The sequence below is a fragment of the Sapajus apella genome, unplaced genomic scaffold (genome assembly GCF_009761245.1).
Source record: "Sapajus apella isolate SASKATOON/1434 unplaced genomic scaffold, GSC_monkey_1.0 scaffold19, whole genome shotgun sequence".
In the NCBI taxonomy this organism is placed as follows: domain Eukaryota; kingdom Metazoa; phylum Chordata; class Mammalia; order Primates; family Cebidae; genus Sapajus; species Sapajus apella.
In genome coordinates, this window is record NW_022436959.1 from 8,120,703 (window position 1) to 8,136,277 (window position 15,575).

A 15,575-nucleotide genomic window follows, 5' to 3' on the forward strand; every position below is an offset into this window, starting at 1 on the left:
GTGCTGTAGAGAAGAAGAAAAAAGCTGAGACTCATGTTTTCCTGGGTCCTGGAGCCAGAGAGGGATACAAGGCCAACAAACATCCTTTCTGAATAGAGATGTCCTGATGGACGGGCCCAGTCTTTGGGTAGATGAGCCAAAACTTTGACACCCATTGTTTTGAATAGCAAACAGAAAGCTCCAGGTTCAGAACTAAAATCTGAAAGTTGATTCGTCATCTGGATTGATGAGGTCATAGCCAATGGAGAAAACTCAGCATGAATAGTTGTTCACTATCATCCTTTTTAGATTCAGGAGCCTAAAGGCTGGCTGCCCCTTGCAAAAATGTTTAATATCAGTAAATTATCTACCAGGACATGCTGGAAATAAAATGCTGACACCCCTCTTTGGTAGGCTCAAGGACCTGTTTGTGGACCTTCTAAAGTATTTCTCCAAATGAAACAATGAAAAAGTTATCTATGTTATTCATTTATTGCCTTTGTTCTAGGTAATACCTATTTGCTAGTGGAAAGGAGAATATTGGTGCTACAGAAATCTTAAGTGTTTAGAAAGTAGAATTTTTAAAGACATTTCTACCTTTGTTCCTCAAATATTAAAGGACTTAGGGGATAAAAGGAGTCTTGTGGATAATGTGGTCTTAAGAATAAAAATTATTTTATTTTAACTTAGCTTTCACATGGCATTCAAAGCCTTCCAAACTTACCTTTCCGATCCAATCTCTGTTCCCCCCTTTCACAAATGCAACCCTCTTTCACTGTGGCCTATGCTCTTGGGCCCGGCAGTACTGGATTCTGCCATTCCTTTCTGCTTCCCATCCTACATGCTATAAAGATTCAACTAGAATGAGCCTTTTCTGGAAAGTCTTCCCTGATTGCCAAGCCAGAAAATAGCTCTTCTGCTGAATTTCTCTAGTCCATCTATTATACCTCTCAATGGGCAGATCTTGTGCTCTGTCTTGTTTTAATGGTACTTTTCATATACATTTCGGGTCCCTAGTCCATTAATAGCAGGCCTGGCATGGTGGCTCATGCCTGTAATCCCAGTGGCTCAATAAGTTGAGGTGGGAGGATCCCTTGAGGCCAGGAGTTTAAGACCATCCTGATCAACATGGTGAGACCTCATCTCTAAAATCATTAAAAAAAAAAAAAAATTAGCCAGGTGTGGTGGTAAATCTGTAGTCCTAGCTACTTGGGAGGCTGACGGGGGAGAACTGCTTGAGTCCAGGAGTTCAAGGATGCAGTGAGCTGTAATGGGGGCAGGGTCCTTGTTTGCCCAGCTCCTGTATTGTCACCATGCTTTGCATACAATAGTTGCTCAGTGGATGTTGTTCAGTAGCTCACTCATTGAATAAATGAGCAAGTGAAGGACATCTGTACATCTCTCCTATGCCAGTTACTTTCCACCTCAGTAGCTGTCACCACTGAGCTACAAGACAATGAGTAACATCTGAAGCACAAAAAGAACTTGATACTCATGTAAGGATACTCCCTTTGCTGTGAACAAAAAACACTGAAACAGTGAAAATAGAAATACAATTTTGATGGAGTAAATATTTGCAATCCCCACCCCACCCTCCGTCGCCAGCTGTTACAGCTCACATGATTTATTGTTCGCAGGGTAGCTCTTCTGGTGGTGTCATTTGTTTATTTTGTTTCACCATTCTTTTGAAGTTTAAAAGCAGACAAGAAAGCACTGCAGGGTGAATGTGGCTGTTGAGGTAGGAGCTGTGCTCCCTCACTGCAGGCACGCTGGGGGGTTCCTTAGTGAAGGTCATCATTCCCTTTCCCTGTGCTAAACACAGAATGAAATACTGTATTTCTTACTTTCAAGATTAATCCGGTGGTCCGCATTCACAGGAGAATAGTGGGGCTATTTGTCAACTTAGCTTTAAATATTTTATGGCATATACTCTACTGTACCCTGAAAGTGGTCCTTTGGCCATCAATTTCTCAACATCAATATGCGCTTTTGCTGTAGTGAAAAATATTTTCCACTGTAGTTTCAGCCCTATTTCAAATACAAAGACACCTAGTCCCGAGAAAGAGAACGCATTGGCTCCTCTGAGGCAGGCATCACTAGGGGCAGGAGCTGAGAAACCCGCTGTTTCCTCCGCAGGTGCTTAGAAGGCCCAGGATGGGCTGGTGAGCAGGCAGCTCAGACGCCGCAGGTAGCGGCAGTGCCTTTGAACAAAGAGAAGTCCACACCTGGGGTGCAGACAAAGGGAGGCCGCCTCTGCTACCCAATTCCCATTTCGCAACGCCTGCTGCTGGGGACCCCTAGTGGCGGCACGCGATGCAGGCACAGGTATTTCTGCATGGTCGTTCTCACTGAGCTGCAGGGGGTCCCAGGGGTATTGCCTTCGGTATCCACTTTGGCCACCTAGCTTGGGCGGATCAGACCGGCACATGCAGACACTTAAGCCATGCCATCAGCTGCAGCCTCTTTGACTAGAAGACAGAGGTGGGGGGGGGGGAGAGAGAGAGATTTTCTTTCTGTTTGAAGAGAAAAACTGGATAGCATTCAGAAACTCATTGAATATGTTTTCTTCTGCATGTTGCACCTTCTGGCTTTGTTCCCTGACATTTTAGATTACAAACATCTTTTCTGTCCTCCATGTCCTAAGAGAAATCTAGGATAAACTAAAGTGAAGCCAGCTGCAAGCCTGCTCTGGGCAAAAGCATGGAGTGAGTTTGTTTTTCATGCCTTCTGGGTAGGGGGTTTCCTATGGCTTTATGCTCTTTTTCTATGACAATTTGTTTTCATAAAGGTATCCAGTATATTTATTCTCTGGTACCTGTTCATTTATTCAAGCATTCGTTAATTTATTTATTCATGTTGATTAAGTACTCATTATGTGCCAGGGAGTATAGGAGACCTGGGCAATAAAGGTATGAGGAAAACTGGCGGGTGCCGTCACTCACACCTGTAATCCCAGGACTTTGGGAGGCCAAGGCCGGTGGATCACTTAAGGTCAGGAGTTCGAGACCAGCCTGACCAAAGTGGTGAAACCCTGTCCCTAATAAAAGTATAAAAATTAGCCAGGCATGATGGTGGGTGCTTGTAATCTCAGCTACTCAGGAGGTTGAGACAGGAGAATCGCCTGAACCCGGAGGCAGAGGTTGCAGTGAGCCAAGGTTGTGCCACTGCATTCCAGCCTGGGCAACAGAGCGAGACTCTGTCTCAAAAAAAACCACAAAAATATGAAGAAAACTGTATTCTTGCTATGGGGGATCCTACAAAACTTCCATGCCTTCCTGCGACATTTACATTTCAACTGGGACAAAGCTTTTAAAATAGCAATGGAAATGATCTCTGTTTGGGAATTATGGGTATTATCCATGCTGGTGATGACTTTTTTTTCAGCAGTTTAGTTGTTGTTGTTGTTTTTAACAAAATGTCCAAAATCAAGCCTCAAAGCCTATTTCTAGACAGCTGGCATTTTCTCATCCATGGTTTTAGCTTGTCAGCCCAGAAAACCTAGCAGACACTGTACTCTGAATGTTCTCTGCCTTCACTCCCCAAGAAAATCTGAATCAATATTTTCATTTCTTTCCCTGTAGCAGCTATATGTTCAATAACAAAACAGAAATCCTCTTTTTTTTTTAAGAAGGGGGAGTAAATGGGCATTGAAGGAAGCTAACAGACACAATATCTGAGCCAGTCTTCTGATACAGAAAATATATTTTAGCCTTTCACAAATATTCCAGATGGTTTGTAAGACAAAGCATGAAAAAATGGTTCCGGGGAAGTTTAATGTATATCTATGGAGTCAAACAGACCTGAGCTTCAATTTTAGCTCGTCACTTATTAGCTGTGTGACATTGAGTAAATTATTTAATCTTATATTCTTGATCTTTAAAATGGGTGATGATCAAATGAAGTGAGATATATAATATAGTGTCTAAAGCATAGGAGTCCATTTAGGAGTTCTAGGTAACCGCTGTTCCTTAGAGCAAAGCATAGAGTGCTCACATCTGCTTTCCTAAAGTAGTCTGTGAGAATTATGGTCTGAGACAAAAGTAATTTGCCTTTCTCCCTGCCACCCCCATGTTACATCACCTCTATGCAAGCATGTTAAGATGTATGAGCCAAGCCTGGACTTTAAAGATAAATCTGAGTTGAAATCCTGATTTAGCTACAGACAGTTTGGTGACCTTGGACAAATAACTTTTCACATTCTCAGTCTCCTCAGCAGGTAAAAATGGAGATAATAATATACATCGTATTTATGTAAATGAATGTATGCACAACAATAATGTTATTAGCACTCAATTATATTCTGCACAGCAGGTAGCTTTTAACTGTGTTAATTCCTGGGGAGAGAGGGGATGTTGACAAAACATCAGGACCTTTTTATTTTTATTTTTTGAGAGGGAGTCTAGCACTTGTTGTCCAGGCTGGAGTGCAATGGTGCGCTCTTGGCTCATTGCAAACTCCATCTCCTGAGTTCAAGAGATTCCATGGCTTCCCAAGTAGCTAGGTGCCCGCCACCACGCCTGGCTAATTTTTGTATTTTTAGTAGAGATGGCGTTTCGCCATGTTGGCCAGGCTAGTCTCGAACTCCCGACCTCAGGTGATCTGCCCATCTTGGCCTCCCAAAGTGCTGGGATTACAGGTGTGAGCCGCTGCGCCTGGCCATACATCAGAATCTTTAGGAAGTAGCATGTATAATATAAAAGAGTACACTCAAGTTCTCTCTCTCTCCAGTTCTCTCTCTCTCTCTCTCTCTCTCTCTCTCTCTCTCTCTCTCTCACACACACACACACACACACACACACACACACACACACACACACAAAATTACTACATGATAATGTCTTACATCTGGACATGTCCCCACCCAGTCTCCTTGGATGGGGAACCTGATGGTATTTCAAAGTAGATTTCAGTAAAAGTATAGACAAATTACTTAAGCTGTCTGCCAAATTTGGCCCCTATAAGATGAAGGACTGGAAACCAACATTTGATGACTACTACTGCTGCTGCATCTGTTATGATCACTCTCACCACGTTTTCTGCCATCAGTGATATAGAAAAGTCACTCTCCAGAAGTAATCATTTTCTATGTGCCAGGACCATGCTGAGCACTTTGTATACATTGTTATATGTCCATAACAATCCTGAAGTGAGAATTGTTGTCTTCATTTTCCATTGGGCAAACTGAGGCTAGAAAACAATATACTATCTTAATTAAAATGCTCAACTCTAGGTGTAGGTATTATCATCCCTGCTTTTTCTGTTTAAGAAAACAAAAAATTAGAGAGGGTAAGTAAGTTGTTAAGGTTACAGGCATTGATACGAACCCACCTTTGGCTGATTCATTCCAATACACACTAAAAAAAACCCAACTTACCCTTTAGTTTTTATTTTAAATTTTGGTCTGCTGTTATTGTAAGTATTTTCCTGTTTCATGTTCTTTGCTTGAATACTCGTTTTTATTTTTCCCCTCCCTCCCTCCCTCCCTCCCTCCCTTCCTTCCTTCCTTCCTTCCTTCCTTCCTTCCTTCCTTCCTTCTTTCCTTCCCTCCCTCCCTCCCTCCCTCCTTCCCTCCCTCCCTCCCTTTCTCCCTTTCTTCCTTTTTTCTTTTGCTTTCATCTCTGTTGCCCAGGCTGGAATACAGTGATACAATCACAGCTCACTGCTGCAGCCTTGACCTCCTGAGCTTAATTGGTCGTCCCTCCTCAGCCCTACAAGCAGCTAGGACTACAGGCACATGGATACTTTTTAAAATTTTTAGTGGAGCCAGGATTTTGCAATGTTGTCCAGGCTGGTCTCAGACTCCTGGGCCTTAGTAATCTATCCAGCTTGGCCTCCCTAAGTGCTGGTACAGGCGTGAGGCACTGTGCATGGCCTACTTATGTTTTTCAATTTGAACCTAGGATGATGCTGTCATTTTTCTTTGCATAAAACGTAAACTTTGGGGCAGGGCCGGCTCTGGGGAACTCATAGGACTTGTGCTCCTGACCCCAAGGGCCCTGGCAGGGACAGGCATAGTATAGGGAGACTAAGAAGCCATTTGCCTGAGTACAAGGATTTCAAGGTATCAACATTATTCTCTAACCAAAAACTCCATCCTGTTCAACTTCCAGTTGCCCAAAGTTCCATAGTTATAACTTTTACTTCTTAAACGTACTCAAATACAGTGAACATCTGTTATAGTTTCGTCATCTCTGGGGAACTGAAGGAATTAAATAAAATAGCAGTTTTCACATGGGCGAGTTTCCCTGTCCCCAAAAGCTGAATTTAATTTCAAGGGGGGCTAACACATAAGACAGGGCTATGCAACCTTTAATATAGCCACATGCTGCTCTTGCTAAAATGCAGATTCACATTCAGCAGTTCTGGAGCAGCCCCTGCATTTCTAACATGCTTGAAGGTGATGCGAATAATTTTGAGTCATAAGGGTCCTAGGGTGATGGTTTGCAACTCGGGGTATACATGAGAATCACTCAGAAGGCTTTTAGAAACCTCAGCGCCCAGATCACACCCTAGAATGAGCAAATCAGAATCTGAGGGTGGTGGAAGGCAGAACCCAAACAGCATTTTTTTTTTTTAATTCCCAGGTGATTTTGATATGCTGCAAAGGTTTGGAGGCTTGAGAAGAGAGATGGGATTCAGAGAACAGATTATACCGTTGAAGAGGTTGGCTGGAAATGGTAAGAGCTAATGTTGCTCCTTGATTTTGTCAGGACTGTCTCTGGTCATAGGAAAAAGAGGGAATCAAATTCTTATCAAGATCATGTAACCACAGACATCATGATATGAGAAAATAGATTGGAATCTAACATTAGCATGAAAATTTCTCAATCAATGTGGGGCAATTCTTCAAATTTTTGTTCATGTTATGATCTTTAAAATATACTTCTCAACGAATAAACAGAAACAATAGGCACTTACTTTAGGGTCACTCCCACAAGAACAGCCAGCTGTCAGCGAGGCAGATGTTTTCCAGCAAATCCACTCTATCATTTCTCAATCATAAAGAAGATTAGAAATGGGATTTTCAGCTCAGATGGGGTTGAAAGGTGATGTTTATGCCTGAGAAATACTTCACTCCACAGCTAGAAAAATTGCTTTGGAGAAAAAAAAAATCTCACAACTTCTTATGTGTTCTCAATATATGAAAATAAAACCCTCAGCTTGGACAGAGAGAGGTGGTATCGCAGACAAATGCACTTACCGACCACTCTCAACGGTGGCAGCAGCAGAGAGGCAAAAGTATTTTAGCTGACTCTTTATACCCCAAAATTTTTGTCCTGATCCACACAAACTCCTATTCCTCAGGGCTGACATTGAAGTGGTGAAAAATTAAGTAAACCACAATGTTTACAGTGGTTAACTCAGGTGTGATGGTTAATTTTATGCATCAACCTGATTGGGCTACAGGATGCCCAGGTATGAGGTCAAACATTATTTCTGGGTGTCTCTGAGTTTTCGGATGAAGTTAACATTTAAATCAGCACACTGAGTAAAGCAAATTGTCCCCCATTATGTCGATGGGCCCCATCAATTCCGTTGAAGGCCTGAAGGAAATAAAAAGGCTGACCCTCACTTGGGAGTAAGAGAAAACTCTTCCTTTGGACTAGATCATCAGCTTTTTTCCTGCCTTCAGATTCAGACTGAAACACTGGCTCTTCCTGGGGTTCCAGCCTGCTGTCTTGATAGGAACTATACCATCAGCTCTCCGGGGTCTCTCACATGCCAACTCATCCTGCAGATCTGGGACTCACTCCATCATCAGTGAGCCAATCGCATATACTAAATCTCTCTTATCTGTATATCTTATACAGTCATATATTTTTTCATATAAATATATATCTATGATATATATAGATGTATGAGATATGAGATATACCATGTATAATTTTCCTAAATATATTGATCATACATACCCACTATACATCATATATGTAGATTGTATATATATCTCCTATATATATTTCTTCTATAAATGTCTCCTCTATTCATCTCAATATATTGCCTATATACATTTCTTCTATAAATATCTTTTCTATCCATCTATCTATCTGTCACCTATCTGTATCTCCTATGCAGTTAGTTGTCCTTTGGTATCCATGGGAGATTAGATCCAAAACCCCGACTCAGATATCAAAATCTGCAGGTGCTCAAGTGTCTTATAAAAATAGTGTAGTATTTGCATATAACCTATGCATAGCCTCCTGTATGTTGGAATCATTTCTGGATTACTTATAATACCTATACTACGTAAATGCTGTGTAACTCATTGTTATGCTTCATTGTTTTTTATTTGTATTATTTTTAACTGTTGTATAATTTTTATTTTTTCTAATATTTTTGGTTGGTTGAATGCATGCATGTAGAACCTACAAATATGGAGAGCTGACTGCATATGTATCTCCTATTATATCTATATCTAATCTACATATATCATATATCCTATACATATACCTTCTACCTATCTCTCTCCATTGGTTCTCTAGAGAATGCCACCAATTCAGCACTTAAAAAATTCCAGGCCAGCAGGGCACGGTGGCTCACACCTGTAATTCCAGCACTTTGGGAGGCTGAGGCAGGTGGATCACAAGGTCAGGAGTTCAAGACCAGCCTGGCCAAGATGGTGGAACTCTATCTTTACTAAAAATACAAGTTAGCTAGGCATGGTGGCAGGTGCTTGTAATTCCAGCTACTCCGGAGGCTGAGGCAGATAATTACTTGCACCCAGTAGGCAGAGGTTGCAGTGAGCCAAGATCAAACCGTTGCACTCCAGCCTGGGCAATATAGTGATACTCCATCTCCAAAGAAAAACATAGTAAAAAAGTTCTGGCCCAGGAGTGGTGGCTCATGCCTTTAATCTCAGCATTTTGGGAGGCCAAGACAGGCAGACCACTTGAGGCCAGAAGTTTGAGACCAGCCTGGCCAACATGGAAAAACTCTGTCTCTACTAAAAATACAAAAGTTAGCCAGGTGTGGTGGCACACACTTGTAAACCCAGCTACTTAGGAGGCTGAGGCATGAGAATTGTTTGAACCCAAGAGACAGAAGTTGCAATGAGCTGAAATCACACCACGGCACTCCAGTCTGGGTAACAGGGCAAGACCTGTCCCCCCCTCCCCCCCAAAAAAGAGAGAAAAGTGCTATGTTTTCCAGTTGTCTTTCTACCTGTCTCTCTCATACGATGGGAAGATTCTGGAGGGCAGCGATGGTGCTTTGGTATTTTCATATATTCCTTCTCTAACCCAAGAATCTTTCCTATAATAGAATTTCAAAAATGTAGAATCCAGCTCAGCATTTATCTTTGTTCTGGGTTCTCAAGCCATTTAAAGGCAGCAGGCTGTCCTGATTTTCCACATGAAAGGGCAGAAACGGGATTAACACAATAGGATGCTGTCTCTCTTCTCTTCTACTGTGTCCACGGAATTTAATTTCCTATAAGCTTACCTCCAATTCTCCTTGGGACAGTCATATTTAAGAACCTTAATGCTTCAGACCCTCTTGTGACATTAAAGCTTTTTCTGCTGAATGCTAATAATCTTGAGGAACATTGGGTTTACTCGATTTGTGGTCTTAGGCATGAATGTATATAATTGTGTAGACAAAATATTTGAACGCCGAACTGCTATTTTAAAGTTTTGATCCAAATATGTGATATTGGATAAAAATACTGTAGGAGGTTTAACGTGGGTAATACAGACTAAACTTGTCAAGTAGTTAAATAGGATGATCTGGCAGGACTTCTGAAAATGTCTGAAGAACATTACTACTTTCTACGTTTTCATTTTGATCTGGGTCTCCATATACCCATTCTGCTATACTCTATGTGTCATGCCACAATGACGAGCTTTTGTTTTTTAATGCTGCTTATCATCTTATTTCATTACTGGTAGGTGGAACACTATCAGATTAATACAACTCTTGTAAGGCATTGAATAGAAAGACTCCACCACTGCTAAGCTTCCTCTGCACGCCGATTTTTCAAACTCTGTCATTACCTTCTCTTCTGTAGCGCCTCCTGTCACTGGGAGTTCAGCTCATTTGCATATGTATTTGCAGGTTTTCATTAAGAGGAAGACGGCACAATGATTAATGAGTGTTCGTTCTCATTTTGCAAAAGGAATATTGTCTTTTTAAAAAATATTCCGTCTTTCAGAGCACTGAAAGAAATAGCCATAATTTAAGTAAGAAAAAGTTATTTACAGCATTTATGTTATTTAAGATGTTTTTCTTATAAAGTAATTCATGCTTACTGTACACATGTTAGAGGCAAGAAACAGATAAGTAAAGCAAGAAAAGAAATCATCTGTCTTCCCTCCACCACGAATAAATACCTTAGTACTTCACCCTGCCTTGGGAATTAGCAGTTTAGCAGCCTAATTTTTGCACTTTACATTACATAGCAATATGAACATTCATGTGGAAAAACTTTGTTAGGACCTATATAAAAAATGTCTGCTTTGGAATGTTAAGATTACTAGTGTCTACTTTATTTAGTTTTTCTAGATTGTGTAATTTTTAAAATGAGTACATTTTGCTTTTCTAGTTGGAGGCAATAATAAAGGTATTTTCCTTTCAGAATGAACTTGTATGATTATTTCCTGTGTCATTATAGATTCCTAATGTGACTTTAAATGGCAATATAAAATTCCTTTCTATTAATCTGCAATGATTTATGTTGTTATTCCTCCATTGATTGAAATTTAGGTTACTTCTCAGTTTTTGCCTTTTTGTGGATTACTTTTGGGCAAACATCTTTGCACATAAATCCATATGTGCCCTTCTGTTTATTTTCTTAGGCTTGCTTGCTATAAGTTGAACATGTCAATGGCAGGACCACTAGCTGTACAACCCTAGGAGCACCAAACACAGTGTATTCTATATAAATGCTGCTTCCAGGAGCCCCAAGTCAAACTACAATGTGTAATGCCCGCTGGAGTAGAGCAATGGCTGAAGCCTTGGTCAAAGGCTATGAAAATGTTCAAAGCACTAGATAAAGATTACCAAGCTGCCTTCTGAAAAAATTGTCTGAATTTATATTCATTCCAGAACTCACTACATGCATCAAAATAGAGAATTAGAATATATTTTAAAATGCAAATTCTCCAAGAAAAAATGGCCTCCCATTGCTGTATTCATTTGTATCTAACTGATTCCTAGGGAGATTAACTTTCTGCTTATGTCTACTAGTCATTTGTATTTCTTCTTTTGCAAACTGCCTATTTATATCTTTTGGCAAAATAACAGTAAGTACTGAGTCCCAGTAATTGTACCAAAAGTTGTTCATGTATGATCTTACTCTTTTCAATTACACTGCAAGCAGTCATGTTTATTATATCTGTATTATGAATTAGAACTCTAAGAGGTATATTGATGATACAGCTCTTGTCCAACATCACACAGAATGTGACAGAGCCTGGATTTAAACCCTGCTCTAACTTCAGAGCCTGAGCTCTTAAACATTGGACTATAGTGCCCCTTAATTAGTGTGTTAGTGTTCTTCTTATTAGTTTGTAATAACTCTTTACATAGTAATTATAAACCTTTGGTCAAATTTGTGGCAAAGGTATTTTTATTGGCTTATTATTTGCCTTAATTTGATTTATACAGATTTAAGTCATTTTTATATCAATTTAGATGGTTTCTCTATACATTAATGCTATTGGCATTTTATCACATTTTAAAAATATTTCAAATTGGATTCACAATATTATTAAAATGTTTGATGTGAAATATTTTCATTTCTAATCAAAAAACTATTGGGGAACAGATTGACTTTGGAATATTAAGAATGAAACACATGTAAGCATAATATTAATAAGTGAATATTACAAATGAAATAATCTACATCACTGATGAAAGGACATCCTATTTCTCATTGGTGTTGCCACTGTCTGCAGGGAAATATAATCATTTGAAAATACAAGACAAATAACAAAAGATCAATTGAATGCTTAGCAACGTAAGTTATCTTAATGCTTTCAAAATAAGACAGTGATTGGATTGTTTCTAATACTTAAGTTGATTTGCTTGCAATAATAAATAAATCCTCACATGCACTAACTCAGTTTTGCAAAGCGTAAGAAAAAAAATGAACCTAATAGATGCTATATCCCCTCCACAAATGTCCAGTTCTTACTTGTGCTTTGCATTGATATAAAATAGAATAGGTATTAAGTATTTTGTAATTTGAGAAATAAAAAACCTGGTAATTATTGATGGTCCCTCTACTTAGAAAAGGAGAGTATTTATTTACATTTATCAGAGTACTTCTATTTGGCAAAGGATATATACCAAAATAGTCATTGTGTTACTAACATCTGCCTTATCCTTCCTTATGAATGAGACTTAGGACAAGTGTAAGAATCTTTCCTTCTCACTCCATGAAGAATTTGTGTTGAGTTTGGGTTCCCGGCTTTTCTAGCATCTGAGAGTGGTCAAAACATTCTCAGACTGCAAAACTTCAGCCTGAGTTTCTGTGCAGAGTATGCAGGAGTCTTTTCTCCGACAAGTCTGAATGAGGAAGGCCAACACTGCATGGGAGGGAAGGCAGAATTGATCTAGCAGGGAGTGAAGGGAGCACACTTCCTCATGTCTTGGGAGTGCGTGGGGTGGTTCTTAAGGATGGCATCCCATGCCCACTCTCATGCAGTACAGTGAGAGGGGAGGGAGCCTTCTGAAATGTTCTCGCAGGATGGCAGCATGGCCTAACACAAATAAGCCTTACACCAAAGCTTGGCAAAAAGAAAATGGAAGGGCTGTTTTCAAAGGGTCTGTGAGGACTGTAAGTATGTCAGCACAATATTGGATTATCACCTCCTGTTTCATGACCCCAGGAGAGATTCTGGATCCCCTGTAATACCAAGGAGGCAGTAGACCTCAAAACCATGACTGAGGAGGTACAAATCCTTGTTAGCTCTGATAGGTGAGGTCCTGCCTGGACTGTAATGCACCCTTAACTAGCGTGTTAGTGTTCTTTTTATTTGTTTGTAGTAACTCTTTACATAGTAATTAACCTTTGATTGGTCAAATTTGTGCCAAAGGTATTTTTATTGGCTGATTATTTGCCTTAATTTGATATATCATAGGGATTTAAGTCATTGTTCAAATCAGTGTTGATTGCTAATTCCACTCCAAGTTGTGAAATTAATTAAGGCTAACAGTCATTCAACAAATAAGAACTGAGCCCCCACTGTGACCCAGGCCTAACTATAGATCCTGAGAATATAACAATAAACAAAGTCCCTGCCCTCAAAAGGCACAGACAATGAGCTGTTTCTTTTAAAGGATAACTTCAAATGCTGAAAAATAAATGTTCAGATGAACATAAAACAGCATGCTCAGACAACATCTCTCTGAGGATGTGACATTTCACCAGAGACCAGATCTTGCAGGTCTGGAGGAGGGAGCAGCAGATCCAAAGGCCTGAGTCAGACAGGAGCTGGGCATGCTGGAAGAACAGGAAGGCAGCCAGTGGAGCTGGAGCCAAAGGAATGTAACACTCAGAGGAAGACCAGGTCAGAGGCTGAGTAGATGTCAGATCCTAGCAGCCACGTGGGGCATAGTGGAAACTTTCTGTTTATTTCTAGACAACAATGGGAAGCCACAGGAGCTTTTAGGAATGAGATGACATGCTCTAATTCACACTGAAAAGATCACTCTGGCGGCTGTGGGAAAGGATAGTAAGAAGACCAAGGTGCATGGTGGCTATGTGACTATTCCAGTGTTTTCGAAGAAAGGAAAGGCTGATGGTGTGGACAGAGGATAGTAGTAGTGGAGATGGCAAGACACCATCAGACTCAGGGTAGAATCTGACAACACTTGCTGAGGATGGAATATGAGGCATGAGACAAAGAATCATCAAGGTGACTCCTAGGATTTTGCCTGAGCAGTTAAACGGTTGGTGGTGCCGCTTGCTGGGTTGATGAAGGCTTGGGTAGGGGGTACTTTGTGTAGGGATGAACCAAAGGTTGTGTTTGGGACATACGAAGTTTGAGGCACCTATGAAAAGTCTAAGGAGATGTCAAGTAGCAGGGCTTGGAGAGAGGTCTGGGTTGGAAAAAAAAATTCTGGTTATAAAGTGAATGAATGAAAGAATAGGTAGGTGGGAGCATAATAGGTAGGTGTTGAGAAGAAAAGAGGGTTGGGGCATAGAGAAGTGGATGGATGATTGCACAGGTGGTTGGATGGATGGATGGATGGATGGGAGGATAAATAGGTGATATGAATAGATAGGCAGATAAACAGATGGAAGAAGGAAAAGAGAGAGAGAAAAATTGAGGGAACAGAAAAACCAGTAAATTAAAAAAAGAAAAAGGGTCAGGCACCGTGGCTCACGCCTGTAATACCAGCACTTTGGAAGGCCAAGGCAGGCAGATGACTTGAGGTCAGGAGTTTCAGACCAGCCTGGCCAACATGATTAAACTCCATCTCTACTAAAAATACAAAAAGTAGCCCAGTGTAGTGGTGTGCACCTATAATCCCAGCTACTGGGGAGATTGAGGCAGGGGAATCACTTGAACCCAGGAGGCAGAGATTGCAGTGAGCAGAGATAGCACCACTGCACTCTAGCCTGGACTACAGAGTGAAACCCTTGTCTCGGAAAAAAAAAAAAAAAAAAAAAAGAAAGAAAGAAAGGAAAGAAAAAGAAAAAGATCTGCTATATGGGTATAAATTATTTTAAACAACCTGAAGATTAGAAAGAAATAAGTTTCCCAGTGAATACATATTTTAGTGTCTGTGCTGGAAGACAATGTTGATTAAAAATATTCAGTCTTAAGGAGATAATTATTTTACATTCTATATATTCTCCCCTCTCTCGCTTTCTTTTGCATTAAATGATTTTTTTTCATTTCCTCTGTATTTATTTAGCAGTTATAAACACTGTTTCTATTCATTCAGAAGTTACCCTAGGCATTTTAACATATAAGCTAACCAAGCCCATTGTTTATTTATACCTTACCATTCTGACCAACAATCAAAGTGCAGTGAGGCTGCTTTACCTTTCATTCCTGGCTTCCTATTTGTATGCTCTTCTTCCTAGTATTTTAATTCAATCTCACTTTTTAAACACCAGAAATTAGCCGTTATTACTGTGGTTTTATACTGCCAATGTTAATTTAGGTTTAAACAGAAGTTTCCTGTTTTCTTAGCTCAAAATTCTGTCTTGTATGTTAGATCTTTCTTCTGTATTCTTTTTTCTTCCTCAAAAATAACCTTTTAAAGCTTCTTTATATGGGCGTCTTAGTAGTAATCCCTTTCAATTTTTGTCTATAAATGTCTTTACTTTGTCTTTCCTTTGGAATCAAAGTTAGATTTGTATAGGATTCAAGCTACAGTTAATTTCCTTCAGCAATTTGAAGAGATTATTCCATTGTGTTCTGACATGTTTTCTTGCCAATAAAAAGTCCACTATTAATCTAGTTATTGTTTCTTTTTGGCATTTTTTTTTCTTTTTCCTCTCTGTTTAGGGGAATCCGAAGCTTTACTACAGTGTATCTAAATGTGACTTTATTTTTATTTATCCTGCTCAGGATCTATTGGCCTTCTTGAATGTAAGAGTTATGACTTCTCTTCTGGGTTTTTGTAGTCAGAGTAAATAA